At 37.1% G+C, this 20123-nt stretch overlaps 1 non-coding gene across 1 annotated transcript; it reads left to right on the top strand.

Moving 5' to 3' along the window:
• The first annotated feature begins 2146 nt into the window (after nt 1-2146).
• On the top strand, nt 2147-2250 carry LOC117064328. Its single transcript, XR_004429389.1, has one exon. It is a non-coding gene; the product is annotated as a U6 spliceosomal RNA (small nuclear RNA).
• Nucleotides 2251-20123: the final 17873 nt, after the last annotated feature.

The following is a 20123-nucleotide window of genomic DNA, read 5'->3' as shown; positions in this document are numbered from 1 at the left end:
GAATGCATAGGCACTATTTATTTACACAGCTATAATGGAAGTCAGGGTCACTACACAAGTCTCTGGTTGTGGAAGCCTTTCCCTGACACAGTCAGGTGAGCTCTGAGGTTGACGTGGAAATTGTACTGAACAAGAATGGGCCTTTGAAAAAATGTGAGGGGTAGATAGGGAAGTAAGCTAGCACGCTTTCAGTTAACTCATACACATTCCAATATGGGGCCAAGGAAGAGCTCTTCTCTTGGCCCTCTGAAGTTTCACCAAAAAGTCAACTCACAAAAGGCAGATTAATTGGATAGAAGGCACACAAATTCATTTAACATGTATACATGGGATCCTTCAGAATGAAGACCCAAAAATACAGATAAAATAGTTTGTTTTTATGCTTATGTCCAATAAAGTACGGACAGCTATGCAGAAACATGACTAGACAAAAGGGGTATGATCTAATGCTGATAGACTGGGGAAACCAGCAAGGTCTGTCTATGGAGATACTTCTTGGCATCTCTGAGCGTGCTTTCCTTCTGCGTATGGGGCAGGACTCTCGCTGGAATAGGGATCTTATGACCCACAGTAAAACAAGGCAGGTTAAAGAATTTCTTTCTGACAAAGCTTTTACACAGAGAGTGTGGAGGGAAAGTGAGAGTGATGTTCTTAAGTCTTCTGGCTGGCTTGGGGGAAAAGAGACCTTGTTTCTATGGCCCGCCATGGAGAAAAGGAATTCCAGTTTCTATGGCTAACCTCGAGGAAGAATGGGAGAAAATCTTTTGTTTCTGAGGTTGCTTCTGAGGCTTTCATTTTATGATATTGTTTTCTGAGCCAAAACACAGGTAAGTAACAAGGCCAGTGCAAAAAGAAACATATAGATCTCATTAAAAGGAACAGTAGCAGCAGCAGTTATTTTAGCTTTATAAACAGTAGCAGCAGCAGTTATTTTATCATTATAAAATGATACTGCTATGGAAAAAGAATAACATCAGTAATATGAGGAGTCCTACATGAAGATAAGGACAAAAGGGAAGCTTTGGAGTCAGGCTACTGCTATGCATTTCCATGTATTTTTCTATGTGTCTTTGTTGTCTATGGCAATACAGTTTGTGAAAATAAGTGAATCAAAATCTAAGCTGTTAGAAGTATAAATTATTTTGAGTCTTCAAGAAACATGATTATGGGGCCTGGTTTATGTGACAGGCAGCTGTAACCAAGGCAGTTGTAGCTTTGTTTCTCTGATTATAGATTAAGCCTTCTTTCTTGCTTTCACTATTTTGTAAAGTATTACAAATGACTGAAGGGTTCTGGGGAAGATCCTTTCTCCCTTCATTGTTGTTGATCTTCATTATAGATTAATTTCCCTCTCACTGTTCCCACACAAAGACTTCATGGCTATTGTATTGTATTTAGATGGAATGTTATGTATACTCTTTCAAACTGGAAAGGAAATGAAAATGAGCTGTATGAAAAAGACTGTACTAATTAAATTGTTGTAACTCATAAGACAATCTTGTATAGAACATTTTGTATTTCTCTCAAATTTCTTTGTTTTCTGCCTATATAAGCAAGAACCTAACTTTTAACTTTGGAACACTGACCCCATTTCTCTGGAGTCTGTGTCTCTCTAATGGCAGTCCCCAGATTTTTGCTTGAACAATCTGGATTCTGATCTCTTTGATTATTTTAGGTTGGCAGAGTCTTCATAAAAGTGTTTTGGGAGAGGCACTCTGGTGTCATAAAAATACACACAGTTAAATGCGAAGAGTACTGGGTTACAATTCTGGTTATTAAGTAGTAGTGTAGTTGGAGACACTGCTTATAATTTTTGTGTGTGTGTGTATGTAATAAAACCAGAAATGCGGAATACCTTAAAATAAAAACATCTTTCTCTTGCTCTATCTTTACAACTACCTAGTCCCTGTTCCAAAGGTAATTCCTTGTTGTTTTTTCAAAAATTTTCCTTCTTGTAGAGGTAACATTCATAACTTTTCCAAGGCACTAATATAACTTTTGATCTACATATAGGTATTACCATTTCCTATCTATTGAAGGTAAATATTAAACCCATTTATATGACCCTTACTTTTAATCTTCCTCTCTATTATTAGATTTTCAGTTGCTTATCATTGTTATTAAACAATTTTTTAAAAAATCTTTAGTGCTCATTTCAACATCACATACCGTAAAACTGAAATAATACAGAGATTAGCATGACCCTTGCTCAAGGATGGCATGTACATTTGGGAAGTGTTTCAAATTTATGAGGAATTTGGAAAGTGTTTCAAATTTATTCAGCCTTTAAAAAAAGAGTGAAATTTTTACACATGCTGCAACATGAATGAATCTTGAAGGCATTAGGATAAGTGAAATAAATCAGATACATAAGAACAAATATTATATGATTCTACTTATACCTAAAGTAGACAAATTCATAGAGACAAAAGTAGAAGAGTGTTTGCTAGGAACTGTGGAGAGAGGTGAATAGGAAGTTGTCATTTAATGATTATAGAGTTTTAGTTTGGGAAGATAAAGGTTCTGGAGATGAATTGTAGAGAAACCTGCGCAACAATTTTGAATGAACTTAATGCCACCTAACCACAAACTTCAAAATGGTCAAAATTGTACATTTTATGTTATTTATAGATATCATACATGTAGAATATAATTTAGCTCTTACCCATATCTTTTGATTTACTCTTTGTAAAATTAACATGTTTCTCCATATTTTTTTTTAATTTTCACTCATTATACTAGATCTCCATGCACATACTTTTTAATAAAGTTATGTAGAAACAATAGATGCAGACATTTTTGGGTGCTGTTACCAAATAATTTTTCCTTCTCTCTTATATGCGTATGTGGTGATTGAGCTTTCTGGACCTTGTGAATTTGATGCAGGCAGGTGACCACCTTTGGCAAATGAATTGAAGAACAGGAATAGAGTCATGATCAGATCTGGGCATTTATGGGCAAAGTTATAATTCCTCTGCCACAGCAACTGGCAAAGTTTGAGATGGGTGTTTTTTTTTTTTTTTTTTGTATGTTTGAAATTGCCTAATGATATTTTTAGGAGTAGGAGATTTGTTTGTTTGATTTTTTTCCATCTATGATTTTTGTGTAATTGAGGTCCTCTTTAAATAGAAAAACTCATGTATTTTTTCTGATATGCAAATCTTTCCTGTATTTTATTTTGCTTATTTCCTCCTTTCTATTTTCCGCTTTCTTCTCCCAGACCTCATATTTATTAGATGTTGGCTATCTCAGGTTTTCTTTTACCCATTGTATATTTTGTCATATTTTCTGCCTCATTGTCCATTTTCCTCTATGTTCATATTGAGCTCCTTCACTTTGTTTTATTGATTTTTTTTTTTTTTGGTGGTATCTTTCAAATCTGTCTGAAAAGAATAATTAGATTTTCTTTTTGAGTTTCTTCTCCTTCATGAGTTATTTCTGTTTTCACAATAATTGTTTTATGTACTTATTTTCTCAATTTGATGCTGCTTTTTTATATTCCTGAGTGATTATAGGTTATTTTAGCATATTTAAAACAAGAGATATTGGCTGACTTTTCCAGGTAGTGAACTAAATGCTCTCTACTGTTGTGTAGGTAAGCTTGTTTTCCCCACAATATTTCTTCTTCAATCAGGAATCTGACCTGGCCAACTAGGCATATAAATCACTAAGATGCCAGGCTTTTAATAAGGGATTGCCAAAGCAGGAAGAAATTTTTTCTGTGACACCAGCACTCACTAGTGCTTCTACTCCAACCCAATCAATACATTAGGTTTTTTAAATGAAGAGGTCATTATTTGCACTATAATGATTATTGTCATTTTGCTTGGTTTTATTTTGGTTAGAATCAATGTGAACATTTTTGTATCCTTCTTATATCCAGGAACGTGGGAGAGAGAAGAGAGGAGCAGAGAGCTGATTGGCTTCTTGTCCCAGGGACACAATTTTAATCTGACCCTCTACTCTCCCCTACCAATTTTGCACCCCTTTTGTAATTCCACCCTCCATGACTACCAATTTTTCCCGAAACCTTTTGGGGTTTGCTTGAAAGATTAGCTTCCTCTTTTCCTGCCATTCCTTTCTACGTTAATTTTTGACTGTAGATTCCTCAACCATCTTTGTTCAAATGTATCGTTCCCATTCATTTTTTAATCTCTCAATAGTGCTTCAAAATCTGATATTGGACAATGATTCTTCTCCCATTCTCTTTGCTGATCAGGTTTATGGATTTAATTCTGTTTTTATTCTTCCACATTTTAGAGAAATAGAGGCAAATGCAGGTACTTTATCACCACATTCAACCAGAGATCGTGTTATGTACTTGGAAAATTAAGAAACACATCACACTTTTTGCATCTGCAGTGGTACACAGTATGTCTTCAGTGAGAGCCACAAGCGGTAAGTTTGAACAGGTAGAATGCAAGGAGGCATTATTAGTGTTACCCAGACACAAAATACATCATGATAGTTTTAATAGTTTTTAAGCCATTTGATAATAAAGCAGTAGGAAAATGAGAAACAAATGAAAGCCAGGATTTCAGTCAATAGCCCTTTCTCTTGCTTTGTCTTTTTTTTTTTTTTTTTTTCTTTTTTGACTGGGTCTCAGGACAAAATTGAACATGACCATCCCCAAATTCCATTATTAAACTAGCAGTTCTTCTTCTAAATGTAACTAATTGCAATGACTTAGTGGAATTGAAAATAAAAAATAATGATAGTAGTGAGTATCAGAAAAACTAAAACATTTTACTAGGTATTCCATTTGCATTTTAAATGTTGTTTCTCAAAAAATCTCAAATTCAGGTTTTATTTTTGTAATTTCCTGCTTCTATAAATATTTCCCCAGTCGTTTTCCTCAGTTCTTATAAGAATACATATGGTGCTCCTGAAAAATATTTTCACAAGTACTTGTGGGTGATTTATTGGTGCTTAAATCCATCCTATGTTTGGTGTATAAAATCGTGTCTACTCAAAATATTCAGTGTTGACAGCAACATGGTTTTCAAAATCTATCCAGGCCTCCCTTCTGTCCATCTGCTTTTATTAACTTCTTTTTGCTCTTGTCCTTCTTAAATTTCTGGGATTTCAGTGATGTAGTCCAGTTCCTGGTATATATCACTCATTCCCCCTGCTTCTGATATCCCATTTGGATCGTGGTCTCATTTATATCAACCATGACTGTCTTATTCAAAGTTATATGTCCAAGCCTCCTTTGACTCCACATTTCTTAACATTTTTCCCAAACATAAGACTGATGGTTAGAGTCCTATAGGGATGAGAAGAAGAAACAAATGGCATTTCTCCAGCTGCATCTCTGTGCATCAAGCCAGAGTCAAATTTTACATTACATTGAGGGAGAAGAATTGTTGGTCAAGCTAAAGTAGTTGTAATGCAAGGTGTGTGAAGTGCTAGAGAATACTGGAGCATGAAAACATCTGCTGGGGAAAAAAATCAACTGAAAATGGCGGAGGTGATTAAAAGAGACAGAGGCTAGTGTTCACAACTGGGCTTTTGTGCAGGGAGATACTTCATAAAACAGAATATTTGAATTTGAAATTTGAGTTTCATCCCACTTATTACCCATTGAAATCAAATATGAATGATTCATGTATTTACCAAGAATGCTTGGAATGCTTTGTGCTAAATACGATGGAAAATTCAATGGCAACTAAGGTACTACCTTTGAAGAAACCTGGCAAATGGCAGAGGAGTGAGAGGTGAGTTTACATTTGATGGAGAAAGGGAAAAGAAGAAAGATGTGTCAATGTTTTGTAAGTGGTAGCATAAGTCCTTTTGGACTAGAAGGATACCCTGTAACTATGGCTGTAGGTAGAAAAAAAAAGAATTTTAAACCCTGGTGTTGGAGCCCATATAATCAAGGCAACCCTCAATACCTCTGAGGAGCACACAGGAGAAGAAAGATGACAAGGACAACTTTCCAATAAGCTCTATCATGGTCCATGGCAGGGGATAAGAAAGAGTTTCCATTTATTGGAAGTGCTGAGGGTAGCTAGAAAATAAATTCCTATTAATAACACTTGTTTGTTTGTCAAATAAGAACACTTACTTAATAAAAGTATTTTTAATTAGGCCATCTGGTAAGTTATCTTGCATAATTACAAGTCCAAATCTTCCCATTGATGTTCTCCCAGAATAGTTTGAAGATACTGTTCTATTCCTTATGTTGTCTTTAAAAATTAACAAGAGCCATAAATCACTGCTGATCCTTTGGCTCAGTTCTGGACGTTTCCTTAGACAACAATGCCATTAAAAATTTCTATTCATTAATGTGTTGGGTTATACACCTACAGTGAATTTCATTTATAATAGAGTCTTCCACTTAGGCATCTTGCCAAGGGAAAGGTCATTCTGTGAACGTTGCTTATGTTCATAGAGAGAACACCCCATGCTCCCATTATACATGGCTGAGTTATTCTACTCAGAAGAACTGTTGCTTTCTCCTTTGTTATGTCTTCAATGTTCTAACAATTTGGAAATGTCTTCATTTCTAGCTTCCAAGTGCACAGAGTAAGAGAGAAAATGTCTCATACAATAATAGTGTGCAACACAGGTTACAAAGCTCACAACCCAGGCAAGGTCAATTGGTACCAACTTGGTTTCTGAATTGTGAGGTTGGGTGAATTGTGAGGGAGGGTAAGACTCTACATTTATGGTTGTCATACTGAGCACTGAACAACATTTAAGTGTGACATTCACAAAGACTATTGTGAATGAGACTCTGAAATCCTCTGGAGGCCTTATAGACCCTCTGTTCTTTGGCCACAATCAGCAAAAGTAGACACTGAGGTTGTTTAGGGAAAAACAGAATTCCACTGCCACATAGAACAGAAACTTGCATTGAGTTTTCAGGATATGCTATATTAGTAACCTTAGTATGCCGATAGGAAAAATAGAAAAGAATATTTACAATTGAAATGTTGGTCTCATCTTATCCATTGAAATCAAACATAAATGATTCATTAATTTATCAAAGACACAATAGGCACACATTATGTACAATGCATTATGCTAAATGTTATGGAAAATTCAATGATGAGTAAGACAGTACCCTCAAAGGAACCTGGGATCCGACAGAAAATAGAGTTAAATAAGCATTTGACGGAGTGACTGAAGAACAGAAGAAGGGCACTGTGATTTGAACATGGAGGTATCTAGCCTTAAAATTACAAAAAAAAAAAAAAAAACCATAAATTTTATAATATAGACCACATATGACGTATACCAGCAGAATAAATTATGATAAATATCTTCGCAGTCACAGAACACTCAGATGTATTTAAATATGTCTGCTTTTATGCCTTTAGATATGATATTGTGTAGCTGTAGACAGATAGTAGAAACCAAAGTATAAATTAAAGAAAATATAAATGGGGAACACAATACATGGTTGAAATGTAAAGAGATTATGATGAGAAAATAAAAAAGGGATGAGTGGATGGAGACCAAGAGAAAAGAAAAAAGAGAGAGAAAGAGAAAAGGAAGGAACGACAGAAGGAGGGAGGGAGAAAGAGAGAAAGAAAAATTGAACACCCGGGGTAGATAATAAAAGAGACCAATTTTAATCTTAGTGATATATCCATGAACATGAAAAACAATTGATGATTTACTAAGTGTAATTGTATTTAATTTTTTAGCATCAAATACAAAGATGTTTGCTTGGACTTAAAATAATTTTAATCTCTGTATTGCCAATGAAGCATTTATATTGTATATGAGATAACTTTCAGCCTAGGACTTATTTGTGCATTTTTAATGTTATGGTGACAATTCTATCAATGTCTCCCTGAAGCTAATAGTTTTCTTTCAAAATAAAAAAAAAATTGGAAGACAGAATCCTGATTGTTCTTCCGATTTCCAGAAAATTGCCCTTGTTCTAACTCATAATATATAAAACCAGATATCAAGTTTCCTTAACTATATTCATGAAATCTTTTGCATATCATGCAAAAATAATAAAGTTTGATAAAATGAAATTACAAATCATTCTTTAATTGGCATATAAACTTCCCCTCTCATCCTTCAGTCCTCTCTTAAGGAAAGCTCCAGAATTTGATTCAATCTGGAATCATGTTCCGCTACACTAGCTCCCAGATCTAGCCAATTATCTACGAAGGTTTCTTCTTGGATGCCCTCAGTTAGCTCTGTTCATTCAATGGAAAACTTGTGGTACTGAATTCATTCTAAATGACAGGCAGAAAAATCTGTACTACTTGAATGGCAACTTAAATATACAATGCAAGGTATTTGATTTAACTTAATTTAATTTAGCTGCCAAAGCCCCAACAAAGATGCTCAGTGTTTCATGTGGAGTTTATGTGATATATACAGGCGGGTGTGTGTGTGTGTGTGTATGTGTGTGTGTGTGTGACAGAGACCACACAATTTTCTTGTGCCTTTGTAATGTTATTTATTTTTGTTGTTCTCTTTTTGAAAAGTAAGAAAAAAAGCATGTTAATCTGTATGAAGTTTTAAAGTATAATAGAAACTATATTATAACTTAGATCGCATAATTTCCAAAAATTTTAAGTAGTTATCTTATGCTGTATTTAGAATTCTGTCTCGACTGTGCTTAGACTACCTATCTACTAAGCACAGAATCACAACAAATTGAAATAACGATTGTCTCTGGTGTGCTCTGTACCATAGAGAAGCAATCAATCAAATGTCTAATAAAATATGCTCATTTCCAGTATGCCCAGGACTGTGCCAGATATGATTGAACATATGAAATCATAGGACATAATTCCAACCTTTGAAAGTTTTCCAAGGTTGACAATTACCTTCTTGGGAAACTCAACAAGTCTTTATAAGGAAATATAACTTTAAAATGAAAATACGAGAATGAACAAGAGTGCTTAGGAGTTAAGAAAGAGAACATAAGTGAAGGGAGTATAAAGGACATAAGAGGTGAAACATCCAGCAGTTTAAGATAGTTGATTTCCCTCTGGAAGGAAACATCCTCAGTATTAAAACTGCAAAATGGATGGCAGACAATGGGTAAGGGCTCTTATTTAGTAGGAAACATGAATGTGGTGGTAAAGATTTGAGGACGGTTAGAAAAATGTGCAGTAAAAGGTAGAAGGTATTAAAATAGTCAAAAATGTACCTCAGACTGAAACAATGTTTCTTCCTAAAATAAAAATCCAGAGAATTTCAATTAACTTTATTTCAGCATAATCTCTTAGGAATTAGGCTGAGACATAATGTTGACATTCACAAGTAATTTATTTGATGACATTTTAGAGCAGCTTACAGCACCCTTCCCTTCACCTGCCCTGCCTTACCTCACAGATGGGCGGGAGGTGGTGAGAATATGGTGCCGTATAGGTAACCATTGTACATAGCTTGCAAATATGTGGGGGAATACTATGTCGGAAAAGCCAAACCATAAAAAAAAATTTCTTAAAATGTCAGTTTTAGAGCAATTCACTTCTTAACCAATAGGATGGATATATAGGAAACCAGAGGAAAGAAAATATATTTGCAGTAGAAGTAGCAGACAGTTAAAAGATGCCTTGTTATTTCCCAAATATATTAGCAATGAATATTTAGGGAATACCTGGTCTGTTAATGTGAATATAGCCACCAACAGCACCCAGCTGCTATGGATGTGGCACTAACATTACAACAGTTTAAGTGAAGATAGGACAATAAGTTTAATAGGATGTCTTTATCATGAACAATTTGAGTTGGCTGCAGGAATTAAACCTCGATTTATATATACATTTCATCCTATAATTCCATACTAAGAAGTGGAGCATCAGCATCTTTCAAAATAGTAAAACTGAAGATTCTTCTCATGGTTTTTCATGCATCTGTAGTACTGATGTTAGAATTTAGCTGCAGACTGGTGTATATTGTTTCTTGTCTGTTTTATATTGATGGGCCAGCCATAGTCTGTTCTGAGTGTGCATCTGGCAATATGTACAAATTTTAAGTTAGAATTGGCCCCTATCCTTAAGAAACATATAATCTGGTAAATAAGATCAGATAAACGTGAAAAACAAATAAACAACTATGTCATTACAATTGTATTCTCGTCACTTAGAATTTGCATTAACCTGTCACACGTAATAGATGAATGGTGTTTTAGACCAGAAAACGTTACTGATTACAGAGAAGACATGCTTAGCTTTTTGTACACCCTCTTATTTGCCCATATAGAAATGATCATATAGGTTTCTTGCTTTCTGCAGGATCAGTTTTCTACCAAGAGATCTGCATTTAATATGTACAAAACTACCTTTAAAATTTTTAGCTACCTTTAATTTTCTCTTATCCGTGAAGGCTTTTAACCAAAAGAGTACTATCTGGGAGTTATGGAATATGTGTTGAGGAGCTAAGCAAAGCCCCATGGAAGTGGCAAGGTTTCACAGGTGGTTGTGTTGCTGCTCATATGCTGAGTGTCTCAGTCTAAATGCTGTTGGGTTGGTGAGCATTCTTCAAGAACAAACAGCATTTCAAATCTTCACAATAACATGTAAGTGTGTCAGGCACAAAGCCAAATTTTGGGCTTTGAATGTCAGATGCTTAACATATATTTATTTGTTCAATAAATAAGCCAGGGCATTCAGCATTTCCTACCAAACAGGACTTACTGTGCCATATTCAAAGTGGAATTTCTCTGCTGGTCCACATATCATTCCTCTTACTCACTCCTTTCTATATTGATTTAAATCTTGGTTTTGAAGACTACAACTTTATCTCATTTAGGTAAAATTTTACTGGCTGTTCCTTTTTCTTCTGCCAGCTTCCTTTTTTTCTGAGTGATAATCCTTGTCCCTATGTATAGTCAACTAAAGATAGCTGCTCTTCCCTACAGAGGATTGTGATTTCTGACTAGTAACAAACAGCTGGGTTGATTTCATACCTTTGCTATTGTGAGAACTGCTGTGATAAACATATGAGTGCATGTGTGTTTTGAGAAAATGATTTATTTTCCTTTAGGTATATACACAGAAATGAGATTGCCGGGTACAATAGTAGTTCTGTTTTACGTTCTTTAGATATCTCCAAACTACTTTCCACAGTAGGTAAACTAATTTACCTTGCCACTAATAGTGTATAAGTGTTCCCTTTTCTCAGCAGCCTTGCCAGCATCTGTTATTTTTGACTTTTAAAGAAAATGTGGTACTTGTAAACCATGGAATACTACACACCCATAAAAGAAGGAAATCATGACCTTTGCAGCCATATGGATGCAGCTGGATGCCAATATCCCAAGTGAATTAATGAAGTAATAGAAAATCAAATGCCACATGTTCTCACTTATAAGTGACAGCTAAAAATTGGGTAGACATGGATATAAAGATGTGAGCAATAAACATTGGAGACCACTGGAGGTGCGAAAGAGGGAGGGAGGCAAGGCCTGAAAAATCTGTTGGGTAGGTTTTTCATGGTACCTATTTGTTACTATGCTCACTAACTTGGTGACAGGATAATTTATAATCCAAACTTAGCATCACACAATATACCCATGTAATAAACCTGCACGTGTACCTTCTGCATCTAAAATAACAGTTGAAATTATAAACAAAGAAACAAACAAAAAACCCAACTGGTGCAGATGAGCATCTTCCACACCACAGTCCTAACTCTCTGTAGTTAGTAATTAGTGAAAGACTGAAAGACAGAAATTGAGTCATGGCCTCCAAGCTCTGCTAGCAATTCCTACAACATGTCCACTCTGGGCAATACAAAACAGCTAAGCTTCACTTAAAAGCCAAGAAACCCTCTTGATATTTGAGCTTGTGATGCTAGCTGTTCAGGTATATTTAACATTTTATTTATTTGTTGAGCTTTTTTGTTAACTACGAATTGTAACTTCTTTTTATATGAAAGTCATTTTCTTTAGGTACCATTGTAAAGCACACCTTCAGTGCATGCAATAGTCTTCTTTCCACAGGCATACCTTGAAACATAATTGGAAGTAAGAACTTACATATGGACTGTTAGAAAACAAATATGGTGGTGAAAATTATAAACCAGCATTCATGAAATGAATAAAATGGTATTTTTTTAGATTCTCTCTATATATATGAAGCAAGTTTCCCAATGCTACAAATGGTTATGAAGTGTGTCTAAAGGTAACATTTCAATGTGTATAAAAGAGACTAGATTAATTTGTTGGGTTTTTTTTCTCATTTATTTAGCAACTCAAACCTGGTCACTGAGCACCTACTTTGTGATGGTCACTGTATTTAGAGCTAATTATTAAGGGCAATTTTTTTTTTCTTTTTCTTGAGATGGAGTTTTGCTCTTATCGCCCAGGCTAGAGTGCAATGGTGTGATCTTGGCTCATTGCAACCTCCGCCTCCCAGGTTCAAGTGATTCTCCTGCCTCAACCTCGTAAGTAGCTGGGATCACAGGCATGTGCCACCATGCCTGACTAATTTTGTATTTTATTTTTTAGTAGAGATGGGGTTTATCCGTGTTGGTCAGGCTAGTCTCGAACTCCCGACCTCAGGTGATCCACCCACCTCAGCCTCCCAGAGTCCTGGGATTACAGGCGTGAGCCACTGTGCCCCAGCTTGTTTTTATATGATGTCAAATTTGTCAGGTGCCATTGTAAAGCACAACTTTCCTGCATGAAAGGTGCAGAAATTCTTTCTAATCATATACATAGAACTGGCAATATTTTAAAATAATGAAATACTAAACACAACCATAAAGTGTAGAATTCGCACATGGCAATGGTGGCTAGAGAGGGCAATTAAGAGGGTTAAATCATGGTAGTAGTCAGCACTTGATAGTAAAAGACGCAAGTTCAAGATGGCAGCATCACCTTCTCTGATTATTAATAAATAAATATTGACGCTAATTTAGCACTTTCCATCTTCAAAGCACTTTGCAATTATTAATTAGTCCTCTTAGGACTATTTGAAATATAATTTATGAAGTTTGCATTTAAATTGAATTTTCATGATGGTATTTCTTGGCTTCAAGTATGACAGCTTTTTTTTTTTCTTTTTTTTCTGAATACTCTCAGATTTTTTGTCAGAATTCAAGATAATAAGATGAATGTAGCTATATGGACATTCCAGAAAAGGTAATCTCAGGACCTTGAGTAGAGAGGTAGAAGGAGCTACATTTGCACATTTCTATAGCCATGGACCAAGATCTTGATTCTTCTCCAGTCAAGTGGAGGCACTTTTATGCTGTCCAGTGAACCCCACTTTTGCACCAAGCAGGCTGACATCTCTTTCACACTGCAGCCATCCTCTTTTGTCTGGATTCCTATGCATCTCAGTTTCATATTTTTTTTAACAAGTAGTTTATTTCTAAAACCCTAATATTCTTGTTTTCATTCAATACATGTTCATTAAGTAACTCAATAGAAAATTAAAAATTAAAAACGTGGACCCTTACTTCATAGCTCATGACTAGCAAGAGGACCAATGATTGATTACATGAGTATAACACAGTAAAAAATCATTTTTTAAATAGACATTTTTAAAGCACTTTTAGGTTTATGAATAAATTGAATAAAGGTACGGAGACTTCCCATATACCTTTATCAACCCACTACTTGGAGTTTCCCCTATTATTAACATCTTACATTAGTATATGCATTTGTTAGAATTGATGAGCCAATATTGATACATTACCATTAATTAAAGTCTATAGTTTACATCAGGGTTCACTTTCTATGCTGTACATTGTATGTGTTTTGACAGATGTGTAATGACGTGCATCTAGCATGATAGTTTCACACAGAATAATTTCTCTTTATGATAATTTACTGTGAGGTGGCTAATTAGAGTTTGATTTCTATGCCAACTCGACATCATCCCAGATATAGCTGCACTGCAAGGAGGTTTTGTCCCTTTGGTGATTTCCTGTACAAATACTCACCTATCCTCTCAGCTTCATTGGGCAGAGCGTCTCTGTCTCAGGGGAAATGCATTTCAATCAATCTGACTTGAAGATAAGACCAGGGACTAAGGGTTGGTGATGAAAAGAGAACATTTGCAATTTAATTCAGTTTGACTCAAAAGAGGCCTTCCCAAATATATGTGCCCGTCATGCAACTTGTCCAATTAGGGAGCATGCAGGAACATTCTTTTTGTTAGCCATACCTGTATCCTCCCTCACTTCAGGACTATCCAGGACCATCCCAGGACCAGAGCCGCATCTCCCCAACCTGTGAAGCTAAAAATAGCCCTAATTGTCAGGGGAGAATCACCTCTGTATTTTGAAATGGCAAGTTGCAGCTTTTTGTTAGCCACACCTGTCCCCTCCCTCACTTCAGGACTATCCAGGACCATCCCAGGACCAGATCCGCATCTCCCCAACCTGTGAAGCTAAAAATAGCCCTAATTGTCAGGGGAGAATCACCTCTGTATTTTGAAATGGCAGCTTGCAGCTTATTTAAACCAAATAGATACACTGGCTAATCTACATTTGATTTTTTGTTGTTGTTTAAGATCCATAAACTTTGCTGGACCACAATCCCACACTTTGTATATGGAGAATGTCTAGCACAATTCATTGCTTCCCATATCAAAACAGGCATAATATTGCAATGTTATTATGTATCCACATCTGTCTCCCTTTCTACACTGCTAATTATGCAACAAAAAAAAGAACTATTGTTTTTATTCACTCTTGGATCCCCCAATGACTTGAACTTTGCCTGCCACATGTCAGGGTCTCAATTATTGAATACATTTAAAACATAAAATAAAAACAAATACAATATAGATTCAAGGAGAATAAAGTTGAAAATCAACTTGCTGTAATACTTCAAGGGATGGTTTAAAGAAAAATGCCTAAGTTTACTGCCCAGTCCTAATTCCTAATAAATTTGTAATGGCACTGAGAAGATAAAAGGAAGGAGAAGGTATGTTATGCTTTGTGTTATGACTTCATGAAATCTTGATCAGAATATTGTACATGCCTCAAATGCAGCCCCATTTTGTCATTGAAAGTCTTCTCTAAATTTCACACTTAACCACTGAGCAGAACGATACTGGTGTTAATCAGGGGGATCCTCCATTTCTCTCAGTGAGGACACCCATTCTAGTGCCTGAGGGATGAGATTTTAGACCCCATAAAAGAAGCTCAAATGTATCCAGGGATTCATGGCTCCCTGGAGAATCAAGGAAAAAGGCATTCTGTTTACCTTTGAGCATCCTTTGGAATGCTCTCCCTGTTACTCTCCTTGGTCTGGGGCAGGTACACTTATTAAGGCTCCATTAGCATGTGGCGGCCTCTCTCATTTTCCTATCACTGTGTTCTAATTGCATGGAAACTTGCCCATTTTTTCCACCAAGTTTTAGGCTATATTATGACAAGGATCCTGTTTGCCTTGCTTAGTGTTTCATTTCTTGGGCTTATTTTGAAGTCTGGAACATCATATGGAGGGAAAGAAAGAAGGTAGGAAGGCAGGCAGGTGAATCTCCAATTTAGAAATAATAAACTTTCTTTGCATGGCCCTGGTACATTAGGTTTGAGTGTTTCTCCTAGAATCTTTATTGCTAAGAGAGCACTAAGATGTTCAGAAAACAACAAAGTGCCTACTTAGCAAGGGAAACAAGTTGACCCGCAGGTCCTTTGGATCCATTCTTGACACCATGATTAGCCTTGATTTTTCTGTCTCATCTGACTTTCATTCGATGACAGTGGGTCAACTGACCTCAGCTATAATTTACTGCTGTGTTACATGGGACACTTAATTACAACAGCCAAATGCGGAGATGTTCCTAGCCCTAACACCCAATGTTGTACTGTGTTGACACATATTGTGTTCCTTTGATGCCTTTTCTTAGGTTGACTCTGTGACTTCAGATTATATTGGCTTTGTGTCTTTTCCATTATCTGGGATGAGTTTAACTGTGACTTGTGGGACGGGACAGACTATATCCTTCCACTTACTACATATTTCCTTGTTTTATACCTACCAGGCACGTGTCATCCTGCTCATATTAAGTGAAGGCAGCAATCATGCTGTACATTGCTCTGTTATATCTTTCAAAGGTTAGCATATTATGTTGAACATGATAGATACTCAGTGTGTTTTAAAATGACGAAATGTATAAAAGGTAAAGGAAATGTCCTTAGTACACATAGATATACTTATTTTTCTTATTTAATTCATACATATTCCTTCCAAGCCTCCAAGATCCCGGGGGTTAAAAGTTTAAGATAGTCAATAGTTTTCAAAAGCAGTGGTTATATTTGTATTTTTAACATCTGTTTTTTCATTAGGTAACAAACACAAATAAACAATAATAAAATGTCCAGTTTCATTTAATGTTGGATACCAAACTTTCAGAGTTAAGAGACATCACTGAAAACCACACACCCTCTTTCCCTGTCACTACTCATGCAGATCTAGGTTCCATCCTCATTCGTGCCTCAAATGGCATCTCAGAAGCAGAAAGGTCAGAAACAAAAGGCACCAAGTTCATGAGATTTAAAGGCAAGTTATCAGGAGTTGGACTGGAGCCCCAAACCATATAGGCTGTAAGGTCAGGGCTTAACTGTTTTTCCTTTTTATTGCTCAAGGACAAGAGAACATGATGCATGAGACTCCAGCACCATAAACTGTCTACTGAGGTGGCCATTTCATCACGTATGGTTGCAAGCTGAGTACTGACCGCACAATGTAAATAGACAGCAGCAGGGCCCTGGTGCGGATGTGAAAAGCAATGTCACAAACAACATCTTTTTCCTAATTATTAGGACCTGGACAGGAGGCAGGAAGGGAATGAGGGGTGGAGGTGGAGGGAGAAGGAGGGGATGGAGGCACTGTGACATTTTCCATCTCAGGAGTACAAGATTCATTACCTCTGATGAAAAGTCACCAGGCTGCGGTGAGTCCTGACATACTCCGTGACAGGAGAAAGTGACATGGCCGTTTGACATTCAGGGCTAGAAGGTTGCCGGTCTGTAATCACTAGTTAAAATTGAATCTTGTACATTGCACCCTGCCAGCACAGCTCAACTCTTGATAATTATTTGGATGCTACTGTATTTGGATTTTATTTCCCCAGCAGAGAGGGGAAGTTGGATTTATAGTTTACTGCTGGGTTAAGATTGGAACAGGCTAGATCTTTTTTATGGTTAATATGGCAGAGCCAAATAAATCTGGAGATGTTTTTTGTCCCTATTTTAATTCTAAGCCATTTGGAGGTGGGGACAGGGAGAAGCAAAGGAATCAAAGCGCACATCTTCTAATTTTCTGCAAACAAGCTACGATTCTGTCTGTGCTAATGTTTTCCTTTTTTTCCTTTCACCTCATGATGCTTAAACCAGCCATCTGGACACAGAAGGGACTGAGAAATACCATTTTGCAACTGCTACAGCCCAAGTTGTCACATGGTAAGGACTTCTTTATGGATGGGGATGGACATAGATGGTCAATGAGACTTAAACAACCACTTCCCCTTTACCTGGAGGTCAGGGAAAGGACCAGAGAAATTTTTCACAGAAGGTCACTTTTGTATAATTACAGGGTGGCCCTGAACTGTTGATTTGCGGACAGACGAGCTGTGATTACAGTAAGAATATTCTCCCCCTATTTTTTCCTACCCAAAGGCAAAGAAGTTTCTGGTTATTGCAGGAGCCCAGTCTGCATATTCACCCCTTTTAGCCCAGAAAGATGTCTGGCATGATAGGCTCCATCTAAGATTTTCAGGAATCTCAAGCCACACGTTCGCAGAAGGGTAAAGTGATCACCAGAGCCAACTTAATGTACAGAGAGAGTAAGTGCTGCCTGAGCACTAGGAATTAGCTGTGCCCCAGGAATCAACCTGATCAAAGGTTGATCAGAGTTATCTTTACCACTAATCTGCCTCAATGTATAAAAGTCTGTCATCAAAAAAGCATCAATTTGGCCGGGCGCGGTGGCTCAAGCCTGTAATCCCAGCACTTTGGGAGGCCGAGACGGGCGGATCACGAGGTCAGGAGATCGAGACCATCCTGGCTAACACAGTGAAACCCCGTCTCTACTAAAATATACAAAAAATTAGCCGGGCGAGATGGTGGGCGCCTGTAGTCCCAGCTACTCGGGAGGCTGAGGCGAGAGAATGGCGTAAACCCGGGAGGCGGAGCTTGCAGTGAGCTGAGATCCGGCCACTGCACTCCAGCCTGGGCGACAGAGCGAGACTCCGTCTCAAAAAAAAAAAAAAAAAAAAAAAAAGCATCAATTTAAATAAAAACATTGTGCCTCCAAGGATTCTTTTAAAAAGTCATCTTTTTTTTTTCTTGGAAAAAAAAATTCTCAAACAGCCAAAGATAGATAAAAACTTAGTGAAAATTTTGTTAGGAAAGATCAGCAGGCTTTCACCCAGGAGGCATCCCAAGCGGTGGCATTCATTGTTCTGGGGATCTGCTCTGGACCTGAAACTGACTTTCAGTCCTGCTGGTGCCGAAGCCTGATTTCTGTCAGCCGATTGTGCTCCCATCACTCACAGAACACTCACATCCACTAAATTTGTATGATTTATGTTTGGAAACAGAATGCTGATTTAGGTAGCGTATATTGAGAAATAATAATGCAGCAAAATTTGGAATATGCAAATTCCAAATGGCCAGTGCAGACATTACAGGTAAGCCAGCCAAATCGTGAAAAGAGGATATTCTTGTGTTCAAGGAACAGGAAAAAGGGGGAGTAAAAAGGAATCTAAGTCTTCACCTCCTTACTGATAGGGTGGTGTGGCCAAGGGTTACCTTCCCCAAATCCAGGACTATCTTAATGTGCTGAGATAGCTAGGGTCCTAGAACAATTCTTTTTCTCCTGAGTGGTGCTGAGATGGGCTCTGCCAATCCTTGCTTCCTCTCTTCTCTTTTGTTCAATCTCAGTGGTAAACACCACCCCCACTGCCCATCTGCCACTTCCCACCAGAAAGATTACATGTTGATATCACAGCTCACCTTAGAGGAGGCAATTGCATTTTCCTGCTCTTCTAATTCTTAGAGGAAGCCACTGTCAAGACCGAAAATGCACCCAAAGAGGCACTTTTAAAATCACTTGTGGACAAAAACAATTTAGTGTGAATAAATTCGTAACTCATTTTTCTTACACTACAGAGTGGAATAATAGAATGGGCACCTTAAGGATGGTTTATTGTACAAAGCAGGAATTTCCAAAGAGGGAAGAGTCTAGAAAAGCCGTTGAATTTGAGAAATTTGGTGATAATCAGGTAGCAGAACGAGAATATCTAAGGGAAGAACATGAATCATTTCATAAGGAGATTATATAACAATGTTAGAAGAGATACAAAAAATAGATATATCAAGAGGGATAAAATTATGCCTATTATAAACTAAGAGTGACAGAGTAAGTAGTGGCTTGGACACTGTGGTTGCTGAAATGATGATCTCAACAGTAATGAATCAGGTGTCTGGGTTGCTTAGATAGAGTATGGTTAAATGAATAAACTAATTTGTTAGTCATATATCTCAACTGTTCCTAGTTGTAGAGACTCAATTAAGGGTAGTTTCTCTTTTCCTGTGGACATTAATTACTTTTACTTTGGAGGAGTAACTGATATGGTTAGGCTTTGTGTCCACATCCAAATCTCATCTTGAATTATAATCCCCATAATCCCTGCATGTCAAGGGACAGATCAGGTGGAGGTAACAGGACTATAGGGGCAGTTTCCCCCATGCTGTTGTCATGATAGTGAGTTCTCACAAGATCTGATGGTTTTATAAGAGGCTCTTCCCCCTTTGCTCGGCACTTCTCCTTCCTAGCGCCTTGTGAAGAAGGTGCCTTTCTTCCCCTTTGCTTTCCACCATGATTGTAAGTTTCCTGAGGCTTTCCCGGCCATGCTGAACTGTGAGTCAATTAAACCTCTTTTCTTCATAAATTATCCAGTCTCAGGAAGTTCTTTGTAGCCGTATGGAAGTGGACTAAGACAGTAACCTCACTTGCTTATTGTCTAAGGCAAAAAGGCAAAGCTGCAACTCATAAGAGATTTTATTATTGGGCGGCTCATGGCAAACTGAGGGACAGTCCTTACTTTCCTATAATTGAAAAATAAACCTCTCCTTTTTCTCCCCAAAACTCAATTTCACACATCATGTGTGGTTTATTTCAACACCCCCTCTTCCATGAAGGCTCCCATGATTGTCTAGCACAGATGATTTTTCTT

The sequence above is a fragment of the Trachypithecus francoisi genome, unplaced genomic scaffold, assembly GCF_009764315.1.
Source record: "Trachypithecus francoisi isolate TF-2019V2 unplaced genomic scaffold, Tfra_2.0 Lachesis_group19, whole genome shotgun sequence".
Classification (NCBI taxonomy): domain Eukaryota; kingdom Metazoa; phylum Chordata; class Mammalia; order Primates; family Cercopithecidae; genus Trachypithecus; species Trachypithecus francoisi.
This window is presented reverse-complemented; position numbering and strand designations above follow the sequence as displayed.